General features: G+C 38.8%; 1 long non-coding RNA gene across 1 annotated transcript; it reads left to right on the top strand.

Moving 5' to 3' along the window:
• Positions 1 to 1,323: 1,323 nt before the first annotated feature.
• LOC110385802 (uncharacterized) lies at positions 1,324 to 8,253 on the top strand. The gene is made up of 2 exons (XR_005245932.2): positions 1,324 to 1,714; positions 7,704 to 8,253. It is a non-coding gene; the product is annotated as an uncharacterized LOC110385802 (long non-coding RNA).
• The last annotated feature ends 19,221 nt before the right edge of the window (positions 8,254 to 27,474 follow it).

The following is a 27,474-nucleotide window of genomic DNA, read 5'->3' as shown; positions in this document are numbered from 1 at the left end:
ATATTTCAACTCTGACACGAACTGAACTACCATATATCTATACCGTATGCTACTTTTGGAGTTAACAAATATTTGAACATTTCCAATACTTTACCGTTTTGGTGGCATTTCTACTCCTCCATATTATCCAAAAAATATATTATAGGTTAGAAAACTTAAGAATAAACAATAAACAATATTTGACAACTTCAAAAGTTGTTTTCGATGCAGCGCCATCTAGTAAAACATATAGATCAAGAACCGTTGTAAATGTTGACAAATGATGTTTGTTACACTGCTTGGAAACTAGATGACGCTATACTTAAAAGTGTATTATTTTAGTCATACTTTTATTTACCATTAATTGAACAAAAAACTCAACTGCTATAATATAAAAATATTAATGAAAGAGCTAATATTAATATATTGTAGTATAAATATAACTTGAATATTTGTCAGGTATTATAAAATATCCTAAAATAATATCGTGATTAGGTTCCAGTATTTTTTATTAACATTTTAAATACGGTCGGGTTATCCGTTTACATTAAAAAAACTTATTTGTTCGGGTAATTTATTAATTGTTGGTTTTTTATTCCCTTACTTCATATTGAAGGATTTATTTATCAGATCTCGTAGATACATTTTATTTATTAGACTGTATCTTATTGTGTAGTCGTATTACAATTTTTAAACACAATAGTTCGAAATATATAAAAATTGATTAAATATTAAAAAAAAAGCAAAAAAAATTGTTGACAAACTAAAAAATATTAATTAATTTTTTTTTATTTCTTACATGTGTAGACGAGCTCACATCCCATCTGGTGTTAAGTGGTTACTGGAGCCCATAGTCATCTACGACGTAAATGCGCCACCCACCTTGAAATATAAGTTCTAAGGTCTCAAGTACAGTTACAACGGGTGCCCCACCCTTCAAACCGAAACGCATTACTGCTTCACAGCAGAAATAAGCAGGGTAGTGGTACTTACCCGCACGGACTCACAAGAGGTCCTACCACCAGTAATTACGCAAATTATAATTTGCGGGTTTGATTTCTACACGATGTTATTCCTTCACCGTGGAAGTCAATCGTGAACATTTGTTGAGTACGTATTTCATTAGAAAAATTGGTACCCGCCTGGGATTCGAACACCGGTGCATCGCTCTATACGAATGCACCGAACGTCTTATCTTTCAGGCCACGATGACCAAAAATCTGCGGCGATGCCATTGTTCATCTCGTTTTGAAAGGTGAAATTGTTCATAAGCTATACGGTGGTGACTTCCACCTCCACAGGAGGGTAGCAACACACGTTTAGTGGTCCACGAGCTCATCAATCTCAAACGTAACGCTAGAAGGCCTGGTCTCGCATGTTCCATCAACTCCTAGCCGGTCATGTAACAAAAACAAAAGATAAATCGTTTTTAAGAGAGACGAAAGTTTATCGTAGCGTAACAATGCAGCGCTGTAACCCGACCTCTGGGGGTGAGTACACGATATGGACGTGATCTCGCCTCAAGAGTGTATCGTTTAACCCTAGGCCATGAGTGTAGGGCCAGATGAAAAGGTTACCTATATAAAAGCGTAATACAATATTTCGTGATGCCAGTTCCACTATATTCGTCTTGTGAAGATAATTTGGATTGCAGTGAATCAATGCGTTTTTGTTCTGGTTCGAGAGGTTTTCTTTTTTATGGGTCACAGACGTTAATAGTTGGTGCTGTATCTCTGTAAGTTTCAGGTGCTTAGTTGGTTAAGCAATGTGAGTAAATCGTACGGACTCTTGTGACTAGGCGGTATGTTTGATTGACTTATTACTGAGCTATTTCTGTCTCTTTCTTCATTACGATTCATAAAACACCGATTGATTTATTTTTTTCTGTTTATTTTTATAGTGTAGTAGTAGTAGTAGTAGTAGTAGTAGTAGTAGTTTGGTTAAAGTCCTGAGGCCCCCAGTTAGGACAGAGCGCTTCAGTAGTATTTCTCGATCGCGATCTCTCTTGGGCGCTTTAGTAGTAGATTAGCTCTGTGTGTCTACATTGTTAGCACATTTAGGAGTTTACTTTGATTACTTACTGAACCGCGAGTCTGATCACCGTACTCATAACTTGGGAGATAATTGGAGTCTGTGAATGTAAAAGTTTCTTTTTACTAATATCTGTAAATTTTTATATTATGTGATTTATAACATTTATACATATTGAGGGGTGAAATGTTATTTGGTTTAAGTGACATAATACGCGACATGCATCTTTGTAATTAAAGTTCCGTTTTATTTGGTATTAGCATCAGCAATTCGATGTTTTGAATTGAACTTAAATTATGTTTAACCCATTCAAATAGCTGAGGAAGTTTTCTTGTTGTTATATTTTTTCAACACTTTTTATCTGTAAATAAAGGATTTCCTGTAAAGAATAAAAATATCTGTCTTAAACCAAATAGTCCTTTAACACGCGATATAATCTACTAAAATTCATTACGCATTTTCGTTGATCGCACGAAAAATTGTAAATGCGTTTGCCTATGTGAATAAACTGTTACAGGTTTATATAGACGCTTGAAAGGCAAACGTGACTAAGCGACAATGCGTGAACTTTACAGTAGACTAATTTAAAGTTGAAATTAATTTATAATATACCTGAGAAATACCTAATTAAAAATAAATAAAAAAATATATTTTAACGAATCTACCTGTAGGATTGAAATTATTTTAATAGACCTTGAAATATATATTTTTTGCGCATCGAATATGGTTATTGCCTATCATTTATGTACAAAGCAGTTATTGTCGCTTAGTCATGTTTGCCTTTCAAGCGTCGATATTCAGTTAGGATTTTGTGATTTTTTGCTGGAAACGCGAGAAGCGAAGTTCAGTAAACTGTTTTATTTTGCTAAGTTAATGTGTTTTCCTGTTCAAATGTGTAAATAAAGGTGGTTTATTAAGTGCACAAATGTGGGAAAATGGAACAAAGCCGCTGGACGTAGCTTCTTCCAAAAAGTTCACTGAAAAATTCGTAAAAGTTAATAAGCACCACTTTACTGAGACTTTATTAGGTAGGCAGCGGCTTGGCTCTGCCCTTGGCATTGCTGAAGTCCATGGGCAACGGTAACCACTCACCATCAGGTGGGCCGTATGCTCTCGTCTGCCTACAAGGGCAATAAAAAAAATATTTCGTTCCATCTCGCCTCATTTATTTCGTCCCAATTGATTAAATTCTCAAATTAAATCAACTTGCATCTCATTTCGCTTCATGTTAAAAGAAAATATAAAAAATGTAAGACTTGGATTAAAGATCTCGTTACCGTTCCATAAAATATACAAAAATAAAATCTTTATTTAAATTAAAAATATTTATTTTTCACATGTGTATATAAGTATATATTTTTATGTAAGTTTATTAAGATATAGCACCGTCCAGTTCGCTTAGTGCTCTCCCTGCAAGGTTGCTTGGAAGAGATCGCTTTCAGCGATAAGGCTGCCAATTTATGTCACCGACTATTATTTGTTTTATATGCTTACTCTTTACATATAGTGTTAAATAAAGTGTTATATTATTATTATTAATATTATCAGGTTTTAATTTTTTATTATTTTATTATTTATCCGACGATAAAGATGGAAATTCAGCTAAAAGTCGTCAATAAAAAAACTTCTTTGATGTGGAATCCATAGACTGCGATCTGTTGAAATTTGCTATTGAAAGCGGCATGATTCCTCCCCTGGTATTGTTGACATCCACAAGAGATGGAGACCTCTCACCGTCGGATTTGCCGTCTGTCTACAAAATCAATAAGAAAGCAGATTAAAAAAAAGCTTAGATGTAGCAGGCATACTGATACAACCTACCTATATACAAGCTCACAATACATACATACGTACTCAAATCAAATCAATTTCTGTAAATTCCCATTCTCCCTGAGTGAATTTCACGAATTAAAACCTACCATCAGAATTGTTCACGGATACAGTATTTTTTTTAAGAACGCAATTAATATTATATTATTTAAAAAAAAAATTATTAACTTATCGTCTTAGTTTCAATGATAATGAGCGTCTTATCTAAACATAACGCAATAATATAGGTTCAAAGTTCATTTCGTATTATCACTAATAGTGTGACACAAAATGGATGGATTGTGTGAAAGACGATATGGGTAGGAAGGGAGTGAGCGAAGAAATGGTATATGATAGAAGAATATGGAAGGAGAAAACATGTTGCGCCGACCCCAGGTGACTGGGAGAAGGGCAGGATAATGATGAAGTGTGACACAATATGAAGACATTTTTTTTTTACAATTTTACAATTAAACAATGACATAACGTGATTTTGTTTCTTTTAATTAACAGAGGATTTAAATGGTGTTTAGTTGTAAGGTTAGAGTTTAGTAGACCTAGTCAGGTCATAAATTCTGTCACATGTTTAATGTAAAATAATTGAAACAAGTTTATTCATTATGTAACAATTTATATACCAAAATGAACTTAACAAAACATAGATTCTTATGACACTAAAGTTTATTCAAAATTACCTCCGTGATTTTGAATACAGGCCTTCAATCTGCGCGCCCAGTCGTCTATCGCAGCACGAACGAGGTCCATGTCAATATCGGCGGCTGCCTTAATCAAGGATGTCTTGAGTGACTCCAAATTGGGATGAGGCTTTGAGCACGCCTTTTCCTCCAAGTGTTTCCATATCTTGTAATCTAACGGATTCAAATCTGGACTGGAGGAGGGCCAGTCTTCGTGCCGGATGAAGTCGATTTCACGCGCCGCCAGCCAATCTTGTGTGCTCTTCGCTCTATGAGCTGGCGCCGAATCTTGTTGGAATACCCAGTGCTTGTTATTGAACATGGTATGAGAAACAGGTTCCACAAGGTTCGTCAGGACTGTATTTTGATACACAACTACATTCGTTTTTACACCTTTCTCACAAAAATGTACCTCTGTTAAGCCCCAATAAGAAACTCCCAACCATACCATGAGCGAGGATAGAAAATGACCTCGTTGGACACGCGGAATACGGTTGCTCGCTTCTTCACTACTGTGTGCGTACACCTTATCATTTTGTTTGTTGTAGCTCTCTTCTACGGTAAAAATATTTTCATCCGAAAAAAGAATTTCCCGATATATTTTTCCCGCGTACCGCTTCAACAAAGCGCGGCATCTCTTCAGTCTCAGGTCCATTAGACGAGCATTCAAACGATGTCCTGTTTTTCTTCGATATGCCCGAAGCCCTAAGTCTTCATTCAACACCCTTTTCAATTTTTCAGTATGTTAAAAATTTGAATTGGCGCGTAACCGCAACGATGCAACGCAATAACTGCAACACGGTCTTCTTTAAGCGTCCACTCCATATTTAAAAATGAGTAAAATTCTAAAAGTATACATTTTTATTTTCATGAACAATTCGAAATTCGAATTCAATAAACTTTTTTGTGGCCAGCATTCTAAAAGAAAAGTTTTTACTGTGTGACAATACTTATGACCTGACTAGTTATAGTTTAAGTTCACTGTTTGTCTTCCTAATAAAATAAAATAAAATAAATATAAATATTTAATGGCCTAAGACACCACTATTTTGTATTAACCCGTTCTTAGTATTCGGATAGCATGGTGCTTCGTATCACGGCCCGCTTGTTGTTAAGCGGTTACCGGGGCCCAAATATCGTCACGTAAATACAAGCGTGCCATCAAAGCCTTAATCATAGTAAGACTAAATGAGTAGTATTTTAAACCTAATTAAACTATAAAGCGATGTGTGTGCATTTTTTTAAAAATTTTATTGCTTACATTGGTGGACGACCTTAGAGCCCACCTGGTGTTAATTGGTTGCTGGAGCCTATAGACATCTACAACGTAAATGCGCCACACATCTTGAGATATAAGTTCTAAGGTTTCAGTATACTTACAGCTGGCCCACCTTTCAAACCGAAATACATTACTGCTTCACGGCAGAAATAGGCGGGGTGGTGGTACTCACTCGTGCGGACTTACAAGAGGTTCTATGACCAGTAAATTTTTGGACGACTTCATCGGCAATGTCCGATTGGTGTGAAAAAAAGCGAATAAAAAGAATTCTTATAAATTATCCATTATTTTGAAAAAACGTTGGTCACACGGTCTGGGTGACACAAGGAGCAAAACACTCTGATAAAGTCTTGTTTCGAAAACAACACAACACAGATAACGTTTTATGTTCATTATAAATGGTTTCTTGTCTTCATCTCGAGGCTGATAAATGCGTACGCGAATCATAATAATACAATAATGTCTTATAAATATCGTCGTAAATAACCTTTGGCGTTTGAAGAGCGGTTCGGTCATAATTTAATGAGAATTTCGCAGGATATTCGTAGGCTATATTGACCTTCGGCTGGTCGTAGGACCGTCGAGGCGATTCGCCCGGTTCTTGTGAATTGGGTGAATCGTGACAGAGGACGCCTCACTTTCCGGCTCACGCAGGTGCTCACTGGGCATGGTTGCTTCGGTGAGTTCCTGCACCGGATCGGAGCCGAGCCGACGGCAGAGTGCCACCGTTGTGGTTGCGACTTGGACACGGCGGAGCACACGCTCGTCGCCTGCCCCGCATGGGAGGGTTGGCGCCGTGTCCTCGTCGCAAAAATAGGAAAAGACTTGTCGTTGCCGAGTGTTGTGGCATCGATGTCGGTGACGACGAGTCGTGGAAGGTGATGCTCGACTTCTGCGAATGCACCATCTCGCAGAAGAAGGCGGCGGGGCGAGTGAGAGACGCACAGGCCCGGCGCCGTCGAGCGGGGGCCAGGGAGGCGGATCTCGTCCAAGCCCTGGCCCTCTAAGTGTTTCGGTTCTCCCTCACATGTCGGTCTGGGGGCCGGCGAGGGGGCCTAAAAGACGACGTGCAAGCTGCTCTGCACGCGTTTTATGCAAGAGCATCCGCGTGATGGAAGGCCGGTTATCCTCGACCCACGGTGGTTCTGACCCAGCGGTGTATTCTTTCTTCGGGCGGGCTTCGGATAGCCTGCCGACCGAGAGGACTGGTGGTCGTGGCGCCGACGACCGCCAGTCCGGCGTCCCGAGGGGGAGGCTGATGGGAGAGATGTGCTCCGCACTAAACGCTTCACTTTCCCGCCTTTGCCTTTTCATGAGTTCTGTCTCATACGAGATTTGGATGCTTGTTGTTGAGCGACAGGAGGTTTTAGTCGGTTCAACTCCGACATGCCCCGCCCTCCATCTCCAGTGGAGGGCGGAAGTCCGGCGATTTCCTGCTGACCAAAAAAAAAAAGCTATATTGAATCAGAAGTACTTTACGTGTTCGATGTTACAACGATGTTATTTTAAGTTTTTCGAAATAACCAACGTTAAACCTTCGATAATTAGCTAGCTACTAGTACAAATAGTCGTAGTTTACTGGTGGTAGGACGTCTTGTGAATTTGCACGGGTAGGTACCACCACCCTGCCTATTTCTGCCGTGAGGCAGTAATGCGTTTCGGTTTGAAGGGCGGGGCAGCCGTGATATTGTAAAAACGGAAACTTAGAACTCATGTCTCAAGGTTGGTGGCGGCATTTACGTTGTAGATGTCTATGGGCTCCAGTAACCACTTAACACCACTGGGCACCCACACCTGTGGACTGTGAGCTCATCCACGCATCTAAGCAATAAAAAAAATGCTTAGGGAAAAAATTACAACTACCCTCTAATATTCGATAAAAAATAAAGACAGTTCTTTATGATCCACAGGTCGTTAACACTATCCCGTCCTGATAAGAATGGAAGTCCTCCCTTGAGAATATCCCTCGTCTTGCGATAAGTTTCCCCGCGCACTACTATTTTAAGCCAATGATATATAAAAGGCGTCTTGATAAGAGAAATGTTATTATTGGTTTGAATGTTTTTACGTCCAAGTGTAACATACTATTTATTGATCTTTAACAAATACATTTTTAATAAACATTGTAAGTAAAGTGTATTGTGAGTCACATCAAAAATAATAGCAGTTAAATTATTCGTGTCATTGTAACTTGTAGACAGACGATCATACACCCACCTGGCCCACCTGGTGGTGAGTGGTTACCGTCGCCCATAGACTTCAGCAATGCCAGGGGCAGAGCCAATATGCCTACCTTTTAGTACATTGTACCATTTTTATGTGAATTTAAAAGAAAATGAACACATTTAGGCTAGTTCAATGGATTTTTTTGTTTTTACTATTTCCTAAATTGAAATTGAATTTGTAAAGTTAAACAGTAGTGTTGGTTGTAATGTTGAATAAATGTTTTTGATGATGGAATATTGTTTGAATTGTGTAGTTTGTTTTCCAAATCTATCAATAAATAAATAGATTAGGAGTTTGTTTCTCTGGTTTTTCTCAAGTCTGTAGCTCTTTTCGGAACCTGGATAGAGACAATTTGAATCTTCAAAAAGTCTACAATCTTGGTACTATAATTGAAATAAATATTATTCAATTCGTTAAATGTAAGAAAAATTAAACAAAAGTGTGTATTAATGCCGCCACCCATACATCCATGAACCTTAGGTTCTAAGTCTCAGTTCATACCGAAATGTGTCGTCGCACGGACTCACAAGACCCCTACTACCACTGGTAAGTGTCAATGACAGAGACAATACTGCGTAATTCTTCCTATACCATGTTTATATATAAGACTTAAAGTTGCTTTTTATTCGTATAGGGTTGACATTATATAAAATTTAAAACGCACTCTCGTCGTAAGCGTTAGAGTTGTAAAATAAAATCTTACAGCCCTGTGTGTGGGTGGTATCAGCCAATGGGGAAGCAGGCCCGGGTCACGACCCTCCAATGCCGCGGGGTCACGCCCTTACGTAATTACCCCGGCTGAAAAACGTACTTCGATGCTAAAGCCTAATATATAGTGTGAGTTAGACGCGAGAGTTCGACAACCCGAGAAATTCTCATTTTTAAAAACTAATCGAATCGAATTAATGACGGGAATCATTTTTGTCTACAAATAAAATATTATATTAGTTGAGCAATATAAATTAAATTACTGAATAATTTTCTATATTAAAACACGCTTCTATTAGCTCAGTATGTATATGTAAGTAACGGATTGTTTAAGCGTCACTTTCTCGACTTCAAGACGTCCAATTAATTTGAAAATTTGTTAACGCTTCAAGGACTTGAAAATGGATATTTTTGGCTGACTGTTAAGTAGACTTAAAAACCAATGTTTTATACGAATAACTAGGTGACCCGGCAAACGTTGTTTTGCCATATAAATTATTTCTAGGAAAGATAAATAACCTAGATAGATACCGACTGCAGTGCCATCTGCCGGGCTGATTTGTAAATCTAAACCATTCTCGAATCCATCTGAAGGTACACAGAAAGTTTCATTAAAATCGGTCCAGCCGTTTAGGAAGAGTCCAGTGACAAACACACGCACAGAAGAAATATATAAAGATAAAAACTTACTAACTAATTAAAACTAACATAACATTATTATTTTGCCCTAAATTGGCATCACAATAAAGCGTTGATTACTATTGTCGTATTTCGATAATTGAACACTAACGTATGTTGTAAGTCGCTTAAATATCTATAGTACATTACAATCGATTATAAAATGAGAAGTAGAAATAGCGCGTCCGACTAATGCGAGATATGTTGATTATATGTTGAACTAGCGACCCGCCCTCGCTTCGCTTCGGAAACTGTAATTTATTATTGATTTCTCCACTATTTAATGGATGTTATTATACACATAAACCTTCGTCTTCAATCACTCTATCTATTAAAAAAAACCGCATCAAAATCCGTTGCGTAGTTTTAAAGATTTAAACATACATAGGGACACAGATATAGGGGCAGAGAAAGCGACTTTGTTTTATACTATGTAGTGATGATATGTTGATTGGCGTGGTGGGTTCAGTGGAAGGTAGTGACCGGGTCGAGCGGGTGGGGAGGCGACCGCAGCCTCCCCGTATTGATTTTCAGGATGCGCGAGACGATAACACACTTCTTGTGCAGACTCCTCTAAGCTTATCTGTCTTTTCTCTCTTCCTTCAGAATTTTAATGACACGACTTTCTAGTGACTTATTGTTTGAAATGTACGATGAGCTTTTGGGAATAGGGTACTGATGGAATGAAAGATCTTCACAGGCTTGTCTGTATAAATATGTAAATGAATGTGTGTGTATTCTTACCTTTAAAATTGAAGTGGTTATACCTTTAAACGAGCAATTCTTGTATATATATATATATAATTATATAATCTGAATCTCGGAAACGGCTCCAACGATTTTCATACAATTTAGTATACAGGGAATTTCGGGGGCGATAAATCGATCTAGCTACGATTCATTTTCAGAAAATGTTGTTTTATTCGTGTTTTCAATAAACAACTTTATCGATAATCAACTTTATAACTCTTCCCGACATCTATTGGCGAATAATACTATCTTTAAAGAAACAACAAGATGGCGTTATAAAAAAAAAACAGAGTAAAGCTCGGTCATCATCTAGTATACTTTAAGCATTAAATATTAATGTATGCGCTTGTTTTAAAAGAGACGAAAAGTGTATGTACCTATGTACTTTTTCATTTTCTAGACTAAAGTTTAAATTTAATTTTTATTTATAATTTTTTTATATTTTTTTATTGCTTAGTTGCGTGGACGAGCTCACAGCCCATCTGGTGTTAAGTGGTTACTGGAGCCCATAGACATCTACAACGTAAATGCGCCACCCACCTTGAGATATAAGTTCTAAGGTCTCAGTATAGTTACAACGGCTGCCCTACCCTTCAAACCGAAACGCATTACTGCTTCACGGCAGAAATAGACAGGGCGGTGGTACCTACCCGTGCGGACTCACAAGAGGTCCTACCACCAGTCACAAGAGGTCCTACCACCAGTGATTTTAATTAAAATTAATAGAATACGTGTTTATTAGTCGTTGAAAATGTAAAACAAATTTTCTTAAGAATTTTAGTTAAGCCGCTTCAATTCTAAAGGTGCAATGTTTTTCTAAGTCTATCTATCTCTATGTGTTCCTAAGCCATTCATCAGATTGTAATGAAACTTTGTATAGTGTTGATGGTACGGCAAGAAATATTTCCGTTGTAGTACTATCAACGTATGGTACACGAGTGAGCTCAGGAAAATAAGTAAATTTAGCGATAATTACGTCACTCATAATATGATTGATATGTAACACAAAACATTCACTACAACTGGTTTTGAAATATTCTCGAATACATAATATTAAAAAGGACATCGAATTGAAATAATCGACAAAATAAAATAATTTTACTGCATTGCATAAGTAAGTACACGCTGTAGTATGACAATAAAAATCTTCTGCTTGAAGAGTTAAATCTACACCCAAAAAAATTAAATTAAGTTATTATTTTAATTCCAATTGTTTTTTAAATGATTAAGCTAGCATATTATTATAAAATAAGACGGTGCAATAGTGCAATTGCATTTGAATAGAAACATTTTTTTATGATAATATTTTTGTCAGTAACACTAAAATCAAACATCCGTCATAGAGACTTTGAAGATCATGATGTTTTTTTCCCTTGTCTTCTGTCTCGCTCTGACTCGGCCTCATTAGCGAAAGGACCCCTGAAAGACCTGTGAAAGCTTTGAAGTCCCCACTTTTATTCAACTCTGACTGTATGCGTGTTATACAGGGTGCGCATTATTTGTTACGTAAACGGGAAACATTACCATATTTGTTTAATTTGGAGACGAGGTATAGAATCGATGTGTCAATTTTATTGCTCTCATGCATACCCCACTCTTCAAGCTGATGTCTAACCGACAATAGTTAGCAAACTACAAATTATAGAGGAAGAAAAGACATACTTTTTACTGGTGGTTTTACTTTTTTTACTGGCGGTAGGACCTCTTGTGAGTCCGCGCGGGTGGGTACAACCACCCTGCCTATTTCTGCCGTGAAGCAATAATGCGCTTCGGTTTGAAGGGTGGGGCAGCCGTTGTAACTTACTTGAGACCTTAGAACTTATATCTCAAGGTGGGTGGCGCATTTACGTTGTGGATGTCTATGGGCTCCAGTAACCACTTAACACCAGGTGGGCTGTGAGCTCGTCCACCCATCTAAGCAATAAAAATAAAATAAAATACGACGTAAGCGCACACATATACGAAAGATTGATAAACAGTCAACGATAAAGTCAAAAGCTTTTCGAACCACGCCTAACTTTCAGCCATCATTCAGGATACTGATCCGATCAAAGGGACTGATGGGGTGCAATAGGCTCCCTCTGGCCGACGGATTATCCCTTTACAGGGCGAAAACCTCTTTGATTACCTCTCCACGGACGGAGCTTTATTGAGCTTATTAATTTTTTCGAACAAAGCCTTTTTATTGCCGAACTGAACTTTTGTTCTATAAATACAGAAATTATTGCGTGTAGATTAATAAAATAAAATTGTTGATTAATTTTATGCTTATTCTATATTTCAATCTAAATTTGTTTTACGATTTTATAGATGACATATGAGGTGAATAAATGCCACGAACACGCATAAGTATGTCGTATGTTTTTTTTCTTTTATTGCTTAGATGGATGGACGAGCTCACAGCCCACCTGGTGTTAAGTGGTAACTGGAGTCCATAGACATCTACAGCGTAAATGCGCCACCCACCTTGAGGTATAAGTTCTAAGGTCTCAATATAGTTACAACGGCTGCCCCACCCTTCAAACCGAAAGGCATTACTGCTTCACGGCAGAAATAGACGGGGTGGTGGTACCTACTCGTGCGGACTCACAAGAGCTCCTACCACCAGTAAAATAATGTATGTAGAAATAAGTAGGAATTTGGTATCTACCTGCAAAAACTCAAAAACGCCCTAAAATTGATAAAACTTATCTCACAATAACTTTAAATTTACCTCAGTTATTGATGCAATATAATTGTGAATTACGATGAAAAGCCTAAAAAACTATGTAAAGCTAAATGTACATATTTCTGTTTTTTTAAATATTATAATGGCAGGTTATTTTAGTATCTGTAGTGAAACACACGCCAGTTGGTTTAATACTGATTTATTTTTAAGGACACCCTCACTACGTCATTATAAATATACTACATCTTCCTTTAACAAGAAAAAAAAAGAAAAAAAATTACAAGTTACAGTACAAAAAAAATATTTTTAAGCTTATTTACTTTACTTATTACATTATTATCTATTGTTTATACTAATAATATAATACAGCACATAATATAACTAATCACACTCGAAAAAGAATTCTTTTAGCATTCGTGCAGTTCTTTCCTTAGACCTTGTAATAGGAACCGCGGGTGGCGACGCTGGCGACCGCGCACACAACTGATCACTAAAGCTAGCTGGACTATCGTAATCGTCACTGACATCAAGTTGAGTAGACTGAATATCGGTGGTTGTGTTCTGTGTCGGACTGACCTGTCCACTTGATTGTGGGTCACTCTCATTGTCAATACTGGTTTCCAGTTGCCTACTAGTTATTGACTTTTGTCGACGCCTACGAACAGTCTTCGTAATCACAGTTGGTGTCCTGCTATTTTCAATTTTTACAATCGGTTGTTTCAGTGACTTTCCTTCACGTTTATTATGGTCTGTTGTACGCACAACCAACTGACTTCGAGTACGCCGAAAACGACTGCCGCAGTCATCTTCGATAATATAGGAGCGAGGTTGCGATGTACCTTCCACTATTGTCACCGGTTTCCTAACGCCGTTACCAATTAGAGTCGCCTTATTACCCGATAACAAGGGTTTTAACAATTTAGCCGATCTATCATAATGTTTTTTTATTTTCTCTCTGTTCATCATTATAGCTTTGTAATTCCTTTCATTATCTACTTTTTCCCTTAATAGCTCTGCAGTAGTTGGCAATTTTGTATTTAAACGTCTACCCATGAGAATTTGTGCAGGCGAATCCAATCCATTACGTGGTGTTGTTCTAAAATTCAACAAAGACAAATAAAAATCCTGACCTGAATCTATACATTTTTTAAGCAGATTTTTCACACTCTGTACTGTCCTTTCACTTTTACCATTCGACTGTGGGTAATGAGGCGATGACGTCTCATGATGTACTTCCCAATCATGCATGAACATTCTAAACTCTCGTGAGCTGTACGCTGGACCATTATCAGTCACTAATTGTGCTGGAATGCCGTGACGCGCGAACTGTTCCCTCAAAAAATTAATAACATGCTTAGAGCTAATATTTGCCAACTGTCCGACTTCTACGTAGTTAGAAAAGTAATCGACTAGAATAATATAGCTTTTCTTTCTATATTCAAAAATGTCGGAGGCTAGTTTATGCCAGGGTAGCGCGGGCACAGGGTGCTGTAGAAGCGGTTGCCGGCGCGGTCGAGGCGCGTGTAACGCACACGCTGCGCACCGCCGCACCTCTCGCTCCACATCCTCAGACAGTCCGGGCCAAAACATTACTTCACGCGCGCGTCGTTTGCATTTTTCGATACCTAAATGTCCCTCGTGGACCCTCAACAACATGTCGTCTCGTAAAGCACGGGGTATAAAGACACGTTCCCCCTTGAAAATAATCCCTTCTATATAATGAAGTTCCTCGCGATACGGCCAGAACACTTTAATTTTTTCATTTACATCACGTCTATTTTTTGGCCAGCCATGCTTTATGTACTTAATTAAACACCGACAATCACTGTCCGTCTCCGTTTCTTTTTTAATTACCTCCAACTTTTTGTTACTATACGGTATATTTTCTATCATGAAACACGTTTGCACGTTAACTTCAGAAGAAACCCGATCATTCATCATTTCATTCAAAGGAGCCCGAGATAGCGTATCTGCAATATACATATTTTTACCCGGAGTATATACAACTTTGAAATCATACCCTTGCACTCTCATCATCATCCTCTGCAACCGAGCTGGAACCGAAACTAGTGGTTTGTTGAATAATGCTTCTAGGGGCTTGTGATCAGTATGTACGGTTACGTCGGACCTACCGTAAATATACTGCCTGAACCGCTCAATCCCAAACACAATAGCTAGCATTTCTTTTTCTATGTGTGCATACCTAGTCTGAGTGTCGGTGAGCGTGAGTGATGCGAACTCTACCGGACGACCGTCCTGTAACAGCACGGCACCCAGCGCCACACTGGATGCGTCCACCGACACTACTATCGGTACACTCTCACTGTACAGTGCCAGCACGGGCGCACAGCTAAGCTTCATTTTTAGCTTGTCCACAGCTTCGGAATGATGCGATTCCCAGAACCACTCGGATTCCTTTTTCAGTAAGGTCCGTAACACATTCACACTCTCAGAGTAATTAGAAATAAATTTAGCTAAATAATTAACCATGCCTAAAAATCTCTCTAACGCCTTCCTATCTTTCGGATAAGGCATTTCTAAAATAGCTTTGACTTTTGAGTCATCTGCCCGCATACCATTCGCATCGAACTTATGACCTAGGTAAGTAATTTCGGGTACACCGAATTTACATTTATCGCGATTAAACTTTATGCCTACTTCCTTAGCACGCTGTAAAAGGCACTCCAACCTCCTATCATGCTCTTCCTTTGTGCGTCCCCATATTATGACGTCATCGATGAAAGACTCCACACCATCTAAGTCTTCCAAATGCTGCCTGAGTTTAGCATGAAACACTTCAGGCGCACAGTTTATCCCATACGGTAAACGTAAAAATTGATACCGGCCGAACGGAGTACCGAAGGTGCACAGATCGGCGCTGGCGTCGTCTATCTGTACCATCCAGAACCCACAGCGCGCGTCGAGCACGCTGAACACAGTGGCACCGCGCAGGCGCGCTGCCAGCTCAGACACTGTCGGCAACGTGTACTGGGCGCGCCGCACCGCGCGGTTCAGCGGACGGGGGTCTAAACATACACGAATGCCACCGTCCTTTTTTGCGATTAAAACAATTGCATTCACCCAATCGGTCGGGTGTGTGACCTTTCTAACCACACCTAACTCTTCCATTCTACGTAACTCGTCCAACAATTTACCTTTAATTCCTAAGGGAATTTTTCTCGTTGGACTAACAACAGGCTGTATTTTTTTATTTATTACAATACTATATTTACCAGGTAATTTTCCTAGACCTTGAAACAAGTCTGAGTACTTATCAATATTTATTACATTAACGTTGCTAATTAATCCCAAAGAAATACAGCTTTCTAAACCGAGTACATTCTGACAGTTTAAATTAGCAACAACAAATGGCAAAAAATAACGTTTGTTATTGAATGTAACACACAGATGTTCAGTAATACCTATAATAGGTAACCTGTTCCCTGTAAAGGAATGTACCCGCTTTGTAAAGGGCTTAAGGCTGTTAATTGATAAACCCAAATTGAAAAAATCAGTTTTAGACATTACATTAATCATAGACCCCGTATCTATTTTTAACATAATATTTTTTCCTTTATATTTTACAATTTCCACCCATTCATTAGACGACTTACATATGTTATTGTTCCCCGCGGTCGTATTTACATAGAACATTTCTTTGCATTTTTCTTCACTATCACTGCTCGCAGTATCCATACTCAAATTTAATACCTTACGAATCGCTTTCCTTTGCACACATACTCGCGAAAAATGCCCTTTCTGATCGCACACAAAACACATCGCGTTAACTGCTGGACAACGTTCACCGCCTAGACACCGGCTGTTTCCACATCGCTGACAGACGCTGCGAGCTGTTCTCTGCCCGCCGTTACTGCCAACTCTTGCGCCGCGTACTCCTCTCGCGCGCTGTCCGCTTCGTTCACCGCTTCTGTTCTGAACTGCAGACACTTGCACACTGTCCGCAGCGCAGTTAATGTATTTACTGTCCTCTTTAGACATCTCGGCCGCTTGACAGAGTTGCAAGGCCTTCACTAGTGTAAGATCATCAGTGCGAAGAAGTCGATCTCTCACCGTGTTGTTATTGACACCGCATACAATACGATCACGTAACAAGCTTTCGTGTAATTCACGGAATTCGCATTGCTGACTCAGTACCCTCAATGCGGTTATGTATTGGTCAATATTTTCGCCATCTTCTTGATCACGGGTGAAGAACTTATACCGTCTTACTATGATATTCGGTTTTGCTCCAAAGTACTTATCGAACTTATTCAGAACACAGTCGATATCATCCTCACTTTCACCTTCGTTAAAAGTGAAGGTCGTATAAACCTCGTAACCGGCCGATCCTATGAGATTCACCAACAAACTAGCCTGAACTTCTTTAGGCTCTTTGCTCACTCCAGACGCTTTAAGAAATACTTCGAACAGCTTCCGCCACTGTCGCCACGCCTCTGAGCGTGCAGCCGGACCGCCATCGAGTGATAATTCTGCTGGAGGACGCGCGTGTTCCATATTTATCTTGGTTACTTCAATTTAACGTGTATTAATGTTAAAAACGACGCACCGCTGCCACCATGTAGTGAAACACACGCCAGTTGGTTTAATACTGATTTATTTTTAAGGACACCCTCACTACGTCATTATAAATATACTACAGTATCGGCTGCAGTAACTACTCTATACTGAGCACACTCACATTACACTAGCTGCCCGTACAACTAGAGCCATTTAGATAACATTATTATATTTTTTTGTACATTATAGGTCACGTATTATCTCTGTACTATTTAAAATAAAATTAAATGAATTCTAAATCGCATTATTGTTATATTTTATTAGACCGAACATGTCCTAAATATAAAAAAACGGTTTATATTATCACAGATTAGATTTTTTATTTATTTCAATCCAACAATCTTTACCTTCAAAATAAAAATCGGTATACAGTTCACGTCTTTACCAGTTGAAAGGTAATCAACTAGGTATTTCCGAGATAAAAGGATGAACTATGCGCCTTGCCAAAGCCTTCATTGTTCCCATTAATCCCATAGATCGGATCTCAACCTTGTCTGAAATCCCATTTTCAGTGCCACATACACTTGAGAGCAATTTCAATTGGTTAACGTGGATATACCTATTTTTGAATACCTAAATTGTATAGGCTGAGTACTTCCATAACAAGACAACATGACAAGACAATTTGAAATATTCAGACTTGTTGCGCTTTGGATCAGAATCGTAGACATAATTGAGGACAAACATTCGAAGCGACCTCATAGTTCGACATTGGCCAAGCCAGAATCTGTATTTGGGAGTTCACAAATGCATATACTTTGATAACGTTCAATCGTATTTCGTAGCTTAGGTAATACAAACCAGCGCAACCCGAAGGTAGACGCTTTCCAAACTGTGTTAAATAGAGAGTTTTAAAAATTTTGCAAATATGTATAAAAGCAAAGCTATTCAGCCTATCAATAATAAGTGCGTGCTTTTTAAACAAAACAACAAATAATTACGAAGTTCGGAGTATTGTTGTAATGCGAATGAAGCCTGAATTAAATGATATCGTAATGGTAGTGGTAATAGGACCATAATAATTAACTACCACATAAATGACACCCTGTATATTGATTATCTCAAATCATTTTCTTCTAGCAAAACAAGACTTGAATTTATTGTTTAAAATTATCAACAATTTGGACTAAGGTGTGTTTTGGTATTAGTATGTGAGGCTGTACATATGGTTGTTTGTGCAATTGTTGAAAGATCAGTTTACAGCCAGTCAGATTTTTAATGGGAAATATTATTAGTGAAATCGTTAAATGCGACAAAGCATTCGAGGTGCAGTCCAACCCACAGACACAACTGTGTTTCTCGCCGGATCTTCTCAGTGGGTACTGATTCCGATCCGGTGGTAGATTCAACAAAGCACTGCTCTTTCTGTGGCTAGTGCAAGCAAATCTCTCAGGCTGAACCCCAAGAGCTCATCTACCAAACCACGCGTAGCCCGAAAGCCCTCTAGAGTCTACCGGCGATTAAGTATGATTAATAAGGCACTGTAAAAATCTAATTTCAAAAAAATTACAGCATTTTAATACTGTAAAATTTTTCTATCAACAAATAATGAACTTGCTCATATTCAAACATGAATTTAGTTATTTCAATTTAGGGCAACGAGAATTTGACAAGCGTTGCCGATCAAACAGAATGTTCAAATGGCGCATAATGAACTCGGAAACGACGTAGTTGAGTAATTACCAGGATTCCGCCGAACTTGTTTGTAAATCGATCCAGCCAGCTTGTTTGTAAGCTATTATAGGAGTATTTGTGGTACAGTAAAAGCTCTTTATTCACGGGGTATGTGTTCGGAATACGGAATACGGAGGATACGGAATACGGAAAAGTAATTTATACATATGGGATTATAGGGGATACGTTCTTATGTGATAAAATAAAAACATAATTTAAGCAATGCAATAAGGCCTAATTTACGTTTTTATTAGTCCATTTGACGATGCCTTTACAAAGGATATTCGGTTGGATACCTATATATTGTTTTTATCAATGTGTTTGCACCAATTCGATCCGGGAATATATAAATCTTTAGCCGCGAACATGGGAACTAATTACTTTTTTTTTCGGGCCGGGGCTGAAACTCCTATGAGGTTCCTGTGCCTAGGGGGCGCGCGGGGTATGTGCGACTGTAAGCGACTGTGGAACCGTGGGCCCAAGGATGTTTTCAGGACCCTACCCACTAAACGACTCCCCTGGACTCTTCGTCTAAGCGTCCGATACTCTCCGAGGTCAGAACCCGGATGAGGTAAGGGGGTTACTGCGGTCAACACTACAACCAGACGGCGCAGCCCACCCCAAGGACGCCCGGCCAAGGAAGCCTTAGAGGCGAATCGAAGGTTCTGAAACGTCGGCTGTCTTGGTACGGCAGCCCGTCGGGCCGCTCAGACGGCGTCGCTGGTGTCCCGGAATACCTTGCTGGACTAGAACCAGCCTGCCGGGTCAGGACGCGATACATCGCCAACTGGTTGCTCTTTTTATTTGTCCTTAGCAGCGCGCTAGAGTGCTGGTAGCGCGTCACGCGGCCTCGACTCCCTCAGGTCACCCCTTGACCTTCCCCGGGGGGAGGCCGCCACCTACAGTGGCCGGGATGTACGCTCGTGTTGTCTCCTCCGGCGCCCAGCTCGACGGTGACAGATCAGTGCGGAAAGGGAAAAGCTCTCCCTCTCTCGTTCCGCGGCCTCCTTCTGAGATATTATGGACCCGTAGAAGTCGAACGTCATCTTCCAGGACGCTTCGCTACCGAGCTACCGTGGGCCTTCATTATTGCGTATGTATCTAAAAAAAACCACAATTAATGATGGATCCTCTTCAGGTAAATGCACACCGGTATAATATTTCACAAGTTTTATAAAATATAAACTTTAAATTGTCTGTGATTTGTCTGTGATGTTAAATGTGACTTTTTTCATCGACGACTTCAAGACAAAAATCAATAATGAAATTTTATTCAGAATATTTTTTACGCGCAACAAAAATTTGAATACAACTGACTGACATTAGACACAAATCTCGCATAATGAACGCGCCATCCACGTGTATACAGCTAGAACTGATGTTGGTTAATTACCGGGATTGTGCCTCTAAACGTGCTATTAAACAAACATATTCGGTGTTTGTGTTAGCTATGCTGGAACTAGGGGCCTGAATAATAGTTTGACAAACACTGGCTTGATTAAATGTAGCACAAAGCACATTGTAGGATGTTTTGTGATTACGTTAATGGCCTGAATGTATAATGTCTTTTTTTTACGTAGACATCACTACGTCAATTTTGCCACCCACCATGAGACGTGATATCGTGAGACTCTCAATTGTATAATACGAAATCCTTTAAGTCGGAATGCAAAACTGCTGCGTGGCAGAAGTAGGAGGGGCTAGCTGTACCCATTTGAGTGTTCGCATAAGACGCCCTACCACCGGTTGTGGCGGTAGGCATCATACAACACAAGATATTCAACAAATGCCTGAATCTCGCTTACAACATTTTCAAGATAAGCTTACATATATGTATACAAGTTCCGAACAACAGCATTCGTTCATACCCGATCCTGTAGATCGAATGGTAAGCAGTCGACGTTGCCCTAAAGACGTCATTACAGATCCTCCCGATCCATTAACGGTGCTTTTACGTACCACAAGCACCGGTCGTCGTCCTAAGAGAACTAACCCATAGACACAGCCCACTGAATTTCTCGCCGGATCTTCTCAGTGGGTCGCGTTTCCAATCCGGTGGTAGATTCTGCGAAGCACTGCTCTTGCTAGGGCCAGTGTTAACAACACTCCCGGTTAGAGTTCCGTGAGCTCCGTTACACGTCAAGGAGAAGCTGAAATAGCCTGTCAAGGCTATCAGCTTAGGTAGGGGAAAAAAGTCGGTCTACCGAGCAATAACACACGCTCGATGGAAGATCTTCTATTCGTCGTTTAAGCCTTCCATACCAGTAATACCGCAATATTTGCGGTTTCGTTATTCCTTCATCTTCTTCTTCATGGATACCCGCATAAGAGATTTGAAAACCGACACGTCCGCATCGCTCGACTTATACAGGGCATTTAATGTTTGGCCACGATGGCTTCGAATGTTCTTTAATATGCCACTCTTCAACGCACCACGGCGGTAATTATATTTTTATTTTATTTTTAGGTTCAATCGATAGTGCATTAACAACAAAAATAAAAATAAAATTACATATATAACTAAGATTTGATTACATTTGATTGATTGCTTAAGATTAATTTATATTTAATTGGAAATGATCCGCGACACATAGTTTATTTTTTTTGTAGCCTCGTTACGATTAGTGATTAGTACTAGTATCGAATGATTCTATTATCTTCCTAGTCGAATACTCTTGGCAGAGTAGTCCTGACTGTCGATGGACAGGGTTGTGTTTCGACCTCGACGCTCGCTTGCAAGGCAGCCACTCGTCGAGCGATGTTCCTCCATTGGAGGCGGCTGTTGGCATTGCGAGCACACTTTACTGCGGTGGCTTTCGTAGTGCCGGTGATGAGGACAATCCAGCTCGTGGGGGATCAACCTCAAGATCTTCTGCCTTCTACGTGGACCTGTACGACAAGTCTCTCCATTGAACCTTCTTTTCTGGATATGTGCTATGTTTCTATTATGCCTGTTTTCAAATCCATCGGAACTATGTCGGACAGCCGTAGTATATTGAAACTACGATCTTGTATCTCTGGGTGGCTTACGACTTCCACATTGTTGTCTAAGGACTTCAGTAACCACTTAACTCTTAGAGCACGAACCGTCGATAAATCGACTCTGTATTGATGCGTATAAAGTGCGGAGCGTCGGAATAGTGACTATTGCGCAGAGTTTTTTTTTTTAATAAATACAGTTATGGTAAAAAAGAATGTTTCGTTTGAGTAGTTTGATATGTTCCTTAGACATAACAGTGACGATTGCGAAAATCCATTTACATTTGAAGAAAACCATTCTTCTTTGGTACTTTTTCTCAAAAAACCTTTAGTTATTTCTACAAAATATGTGAAAATAAGCTCAGCATTAAAAAGGTTAATATCCAATTCATAGTTGATACGCATTCCCCGGTCATTGAAGTCGTCGTGGGCTTAAGGATAAGACGTCCGGTGCATTCGTTGTTGCGATGCACCGGTGTTCGAATCCCGCGGGCGGGTACCAATTTTGCGAATGAAATACGTACTTAACAAATGTTCACGATTGACTTCCACGGTGAAGGAATAACATCGTGTAATAAAAATCAAACCCGCAAAATTATAATTTGCGTAACCACTGGTGGTAGGACCTATTGTGAGTCCGCACGGGTAGGTACCACCGCCCTGCCTATTTCTGCCGTGAAGCAGTAATGCGTTTCGGTTTGAAGGGTGGGGTAGCCGTTGTAACTATACTGAGACCTTAGAACTTATATCTCAAGGTGGGTGGCGCATTTACGTTGTAGATGTCTATGGGCTCCAGTAACCACTTAACACCAGGTGGGCTATGAGCTCGTCCACCCATCTAAGCAATAAAAAAAAAAAAAAAAAAAAAAAAAAAAAAAAAAAAAAAAAAAAAAAAAAAAAAAAAAAAAACATGGATCTTACTTAAGCTCGTCTACCTGTCTGTTGATTAAGGAAATAAAATAACAAAAAAAAGAATACTACATCTTTATTCGTGTAAACTATTTCAGATGTTTCGATGCTCGTAGACTTGATATTCACTCTGTATGTAGGTATTTAAAATTTAGTCTGTAAAATTACATACAAAAATAAAATTCATTTAGTGAACTTATGTATGTAGGTAGCCGGATGTTTTGAAAGGGGCATCTATACATATACAGCTTATTTGAGCGCTCTCAAGAAAACGGGTTCAGTATGTTTTATTGCAGAGATAACGCAGATTATATACTTAATGATAATTAGATTTTCCTACAAAAGAAACAAGCACAAATCGCAATGGTCCCGGATGCTATTAACAATGTCAGGAAATAAGTGACAAACATAAACAAATTAATTACTAAGAAATTTTAAATATAGATGAACCAAGAACTCAAATACATATAGATTGCATATTACAATCCATATCTATATATGCCAACCGCACACTGTATGAAAATGATTCCAAGTAAAAAACTAAGTAATAGACACAGCCTACTGAGTTTCTCGCCTCGCATCTTCTAGGTGGGTCGCGATTATCTTCCGCAAGTACATTCAGCGTAGCACTGCTCTTGCTAAGGCTCGTGATTCAATTTCTTACATGTTGAACTCCGTTAGCTCGCCTACCAAGCCGTTGATCATTAAGATAGCCCTTCTAGGCTACCAGCGACTAAAAGAAGTGAAAACAAAAACAACAAAAAAAATACTCCGCATATAAAAATTGGAAGCGGTACCCTAAATCGCATTGTAAGGGATAACCGATCTTTCAGCCATGTATTATCGATTAGGAATCGACTACTCGAGTATTAGAGTACTGGAAAATCGGATCAGATCTACTAGGGAACGGCGTTTAGAGATTTGCATTTTGTTAGCACGTTAGTGAAGGGGTTTATTTTGACATAACAATGGCTCGACGGATTTCATGTTTAGAACGGTAATTGTTGATAAAAATAAACGCTTACATAATTATGCTAACATAGGGTTGTCGCACGAGAAGTGTTTTTGTAATTTGCTTATTGACTTCATTAACTTTTAAATAATTATTACTCACGATGAATATTTATTCAAACACGGCGGGCCGTGGTCTAGTTATACTAGAAAAAGCTTTTTTATTGCTTAGACGGGTGGACGAGCTCAAGGGTGATCTGCTGTTAAGCCGTTATCGGAGCCTATAGACATCAACATCTTAAACGCCGCCACTCACCTTGAGACATGACTTTTAAATCTCAGTTTTGTATTACAACTGCATCACTCTTCAAACCGAAACGCATTACTGCTTCACGGCAGAAATAGGCAGGATGGTGGTACATATCCGTGCGGACTAACAAGATGTCCTACCACCAGTAAAAATTCATGCTAGTGGTTAGTTAACTTGTCCGCGTACCACAATCTATTTAAATAAAAATGAATTGCTGTTCGTTAGTCCCGATAAAACACGAGAACGGCTGGACCGATTTGGCTAATTTTGGTCTTGAATTATTTGTGGAAGTCCAGACAAGGCTTAAAAGGTAGTTAGGTATATATGAAAATTCTCGGAATTAAATAAAAATAACAATTTTGTTTTCCTTTTAATGTGTCCCCCCATCGGACGGATTCCTTTTGTTTGTTTTAAGTTGATTTTATACAAAAGTTCTTACTTTACAAAAGTTAAAAAATAAATATTGAACAGAAATATTTATTAATATTTATTTATCTCATTAATATTATGAATCCTTTAAAGCATTATATTAGTTAAAGTCTTGAAGAATAACTTCCTTTTTTCGTGACATCTGTCATGAACGTCAACCAAGTTTTAGGATGCCTTTGTAATAAATCAAGGAAATTTGTCACGTAATGTATCTTGGGATCAGTGAAGTGAGTTATCTCTTGGAAGGGTTGACGGAGCCGCCCTTAAAAATGATAAGCTTAATCTGGAGTCGCGTTGACGACTTAAGGACGCGTGTTCGGGCGTTGAAAAGTGTTTGGTGTTTAACCGACTTTAATAAAAGGATGTTATTTTTTACTATACCTAACGTCTTTTAATTCGTTAGAAAAATAAATTACATAGATCGTTTTATTATTTTCCGAAAAGGCTGAATCACTTTTCATAGCTCATTATGAATTGATTGATCTTGAAAAGGTGAACCACAATCGAAGATTAAGGTTATGTCTATCTGACATAACCTTAATCTTCGGTATCACCGTAGACTATAGTTTTTTTTTTATCATGTTATTAGGTGATTATAAGAGCGTAGGAAAATAGCGATTATGAATGCTCCTAATGACCTTGAATCATTTCTTTTTATTGCTTAGATGGTTGGACGAGCTGGTGTTAAGTGGTTACTGGAGCCCTACATCTACAACGTAAATGCGCCACTCACCTTGAGATATAAGTTCTAAGGTCTCAAGTATAGTTACAACGGCTGCCCCACCTTTCAAACCGAAACGCATTACTGCTTCACGGCAGAAATAGGCAGGGTGGTGGTACCTACCCGTGCGGACTCATAAGAGGTCCTACCACCAGTAAGCATGGTATTTATTTAAATATAATAAATTGATGCAAAACCGGCCTATCCATAGTTTCACTCATAGATAACAGATGACTTGTAAACATTATTTTTGCGCGTATTGTTTTTTTGCCTACTCAAATTCAAATTCCTGAAAATTGAAACCCAATTGCCTCCATACTAACTGTGTTAAGCTTAGGCCACTTTTGCGCTGACGGCCTCATATAGAATGTTACGTCACAGACATACGTACCCATGTTTTTGAACCTCAAAATCCAGAATTCATCAGTAAAGCAACTGTGAAGTGATAATTGAACCAGCACCCTGTGGTCAGTCAAGACGGCATCACTTGACTATTGAGACCTTCGAAAGTTGAAACACAGACTTCGTAATCTATTAAATTCTTCATTTTCTTTTTTCTTACCTATGCTTGTAGCCTCGAGGGGCTATGCCTCACCAAATAAGTGAACTCGCGGGGATCTAATCTGGCGAATTTGCTAACACTAGCCCTAGTACTAGTGTTACGCTAAATCTACTACCGGATTGGAATCGCGACCCACTGAGAAGATCCGGTAAAATACTCAGTGGGCTGTGTCTGAGGGTTAAAATTCATCATATTAATTTCGTCAACGATCGACAAAGTTGAGACACCTTCGTAATAGTTTGGTTACAAGACGAAGGGATCTCTCTGAAGAATTCATGTAAAAACTGCGGAACCCGAACGGGCGGAACCACCTGTGCGTGTTCCGCACTATTAGAATTCAAATATGATTTTAAAATAGAGCGCGATCTAAAAATAGTTGAACCCAAATTTTTGTGTAAAATTTGGTTGTACTTTTGATACAGTTTTATTGATGTGGCGTAAATACTATTAATTGATATCGTTGTTATAAAAGAGCGGACGGTTAACGTGGTATGGACATGTCATGCGTAGAGAGGAGATGCATGTGACTAGGAGATGTATGGACATGGTAGAGGGGAAAGAGGTCGATCGAAGAAGCCATTGATGGTGTGTGACAGAAAGATATGACAGATGATATGACAGAGAGAGGAGTTAGTGTTGAGATGACGGCTGATAGACGAGAATGGAATAGAAAAATTCGCTGTGCCGACCCCACCTAATGGGATAAGGTTGAGTCAAAGAAGAAATTGTTATAAAAGGCAGACTTAATGCTAGAAGTGTTCCGCGTCGAATAATTACATAATTAAAACTACTTGTAGGGTTTAGTCTCACTTTAGTTACCAGTGAATAGGTAAGGAAAAAAATTACTCGCCTTAAATAACTTGAGGTCGGTGGGTCAGAGTGCTGTATCTAAGCGAATAAAAATATGCTTTTGTTCAAATCATTGTATAATTGAAAAATCATCACCCTGTATATTGAGGAGATGATCCCGTGGGAGCGAAACGAACAATTTGTCCCGATATTCCGGGATTTTAACTAGGAAACCGATGTTTTTGTTTCAAAAGCTCCATCTGGGAACGCGATGCCAGGAATCTTCGATAAATCGCTATTAAATTTCGGGCGCTAATTGAAAGTTTTTCAAAATGGAGTCGTTGAATATTTAACACAGAATATTCTTGCAAAAGTTTTTGGCCGTTATATTTTATTCTTTATTTATTTATTCTTTATTTGTACACACTGTTAATATAATACAGTAATTGCGATAAGATATAAAAAATGGCGAGCTTAACTCAACAATTGAGTTATCTACCAGCTAACCGTTTTCAAAGAAGGAAAGCTTTACATGAGTGGGTAGATGAGTACAATCTAATTAATTTAATTATTTATACTATAGACATTAACAATAAAAATAATAAAAATAAACACTAATACATAATATATCAAACTATATACATACACAATTACACACATAAATATATACATACACGTACATATATAATGAAATACATAAAATAAATACATATAAGTAATACTAAATTGATAGATAGTGCTCCTTTAAT

This window comes from Bombyx mori, chromosome 21, assembly GCF_030269925.1.
Source record: "Bombyx mori chromosome 21, ASM3026992v2".
Classification (NCBI taxonomy): domain Eukaryota; kingdom Metazoa; phylum Arthropoda; class Insecta; order Lepidoptera; family Bombycidae; genus Bombyx; species Bombyx mori.
Note: the sequence above shows the minus strand (reverse complement) of the source record. Positions and strands in the feature narration are given on the sequence as shown.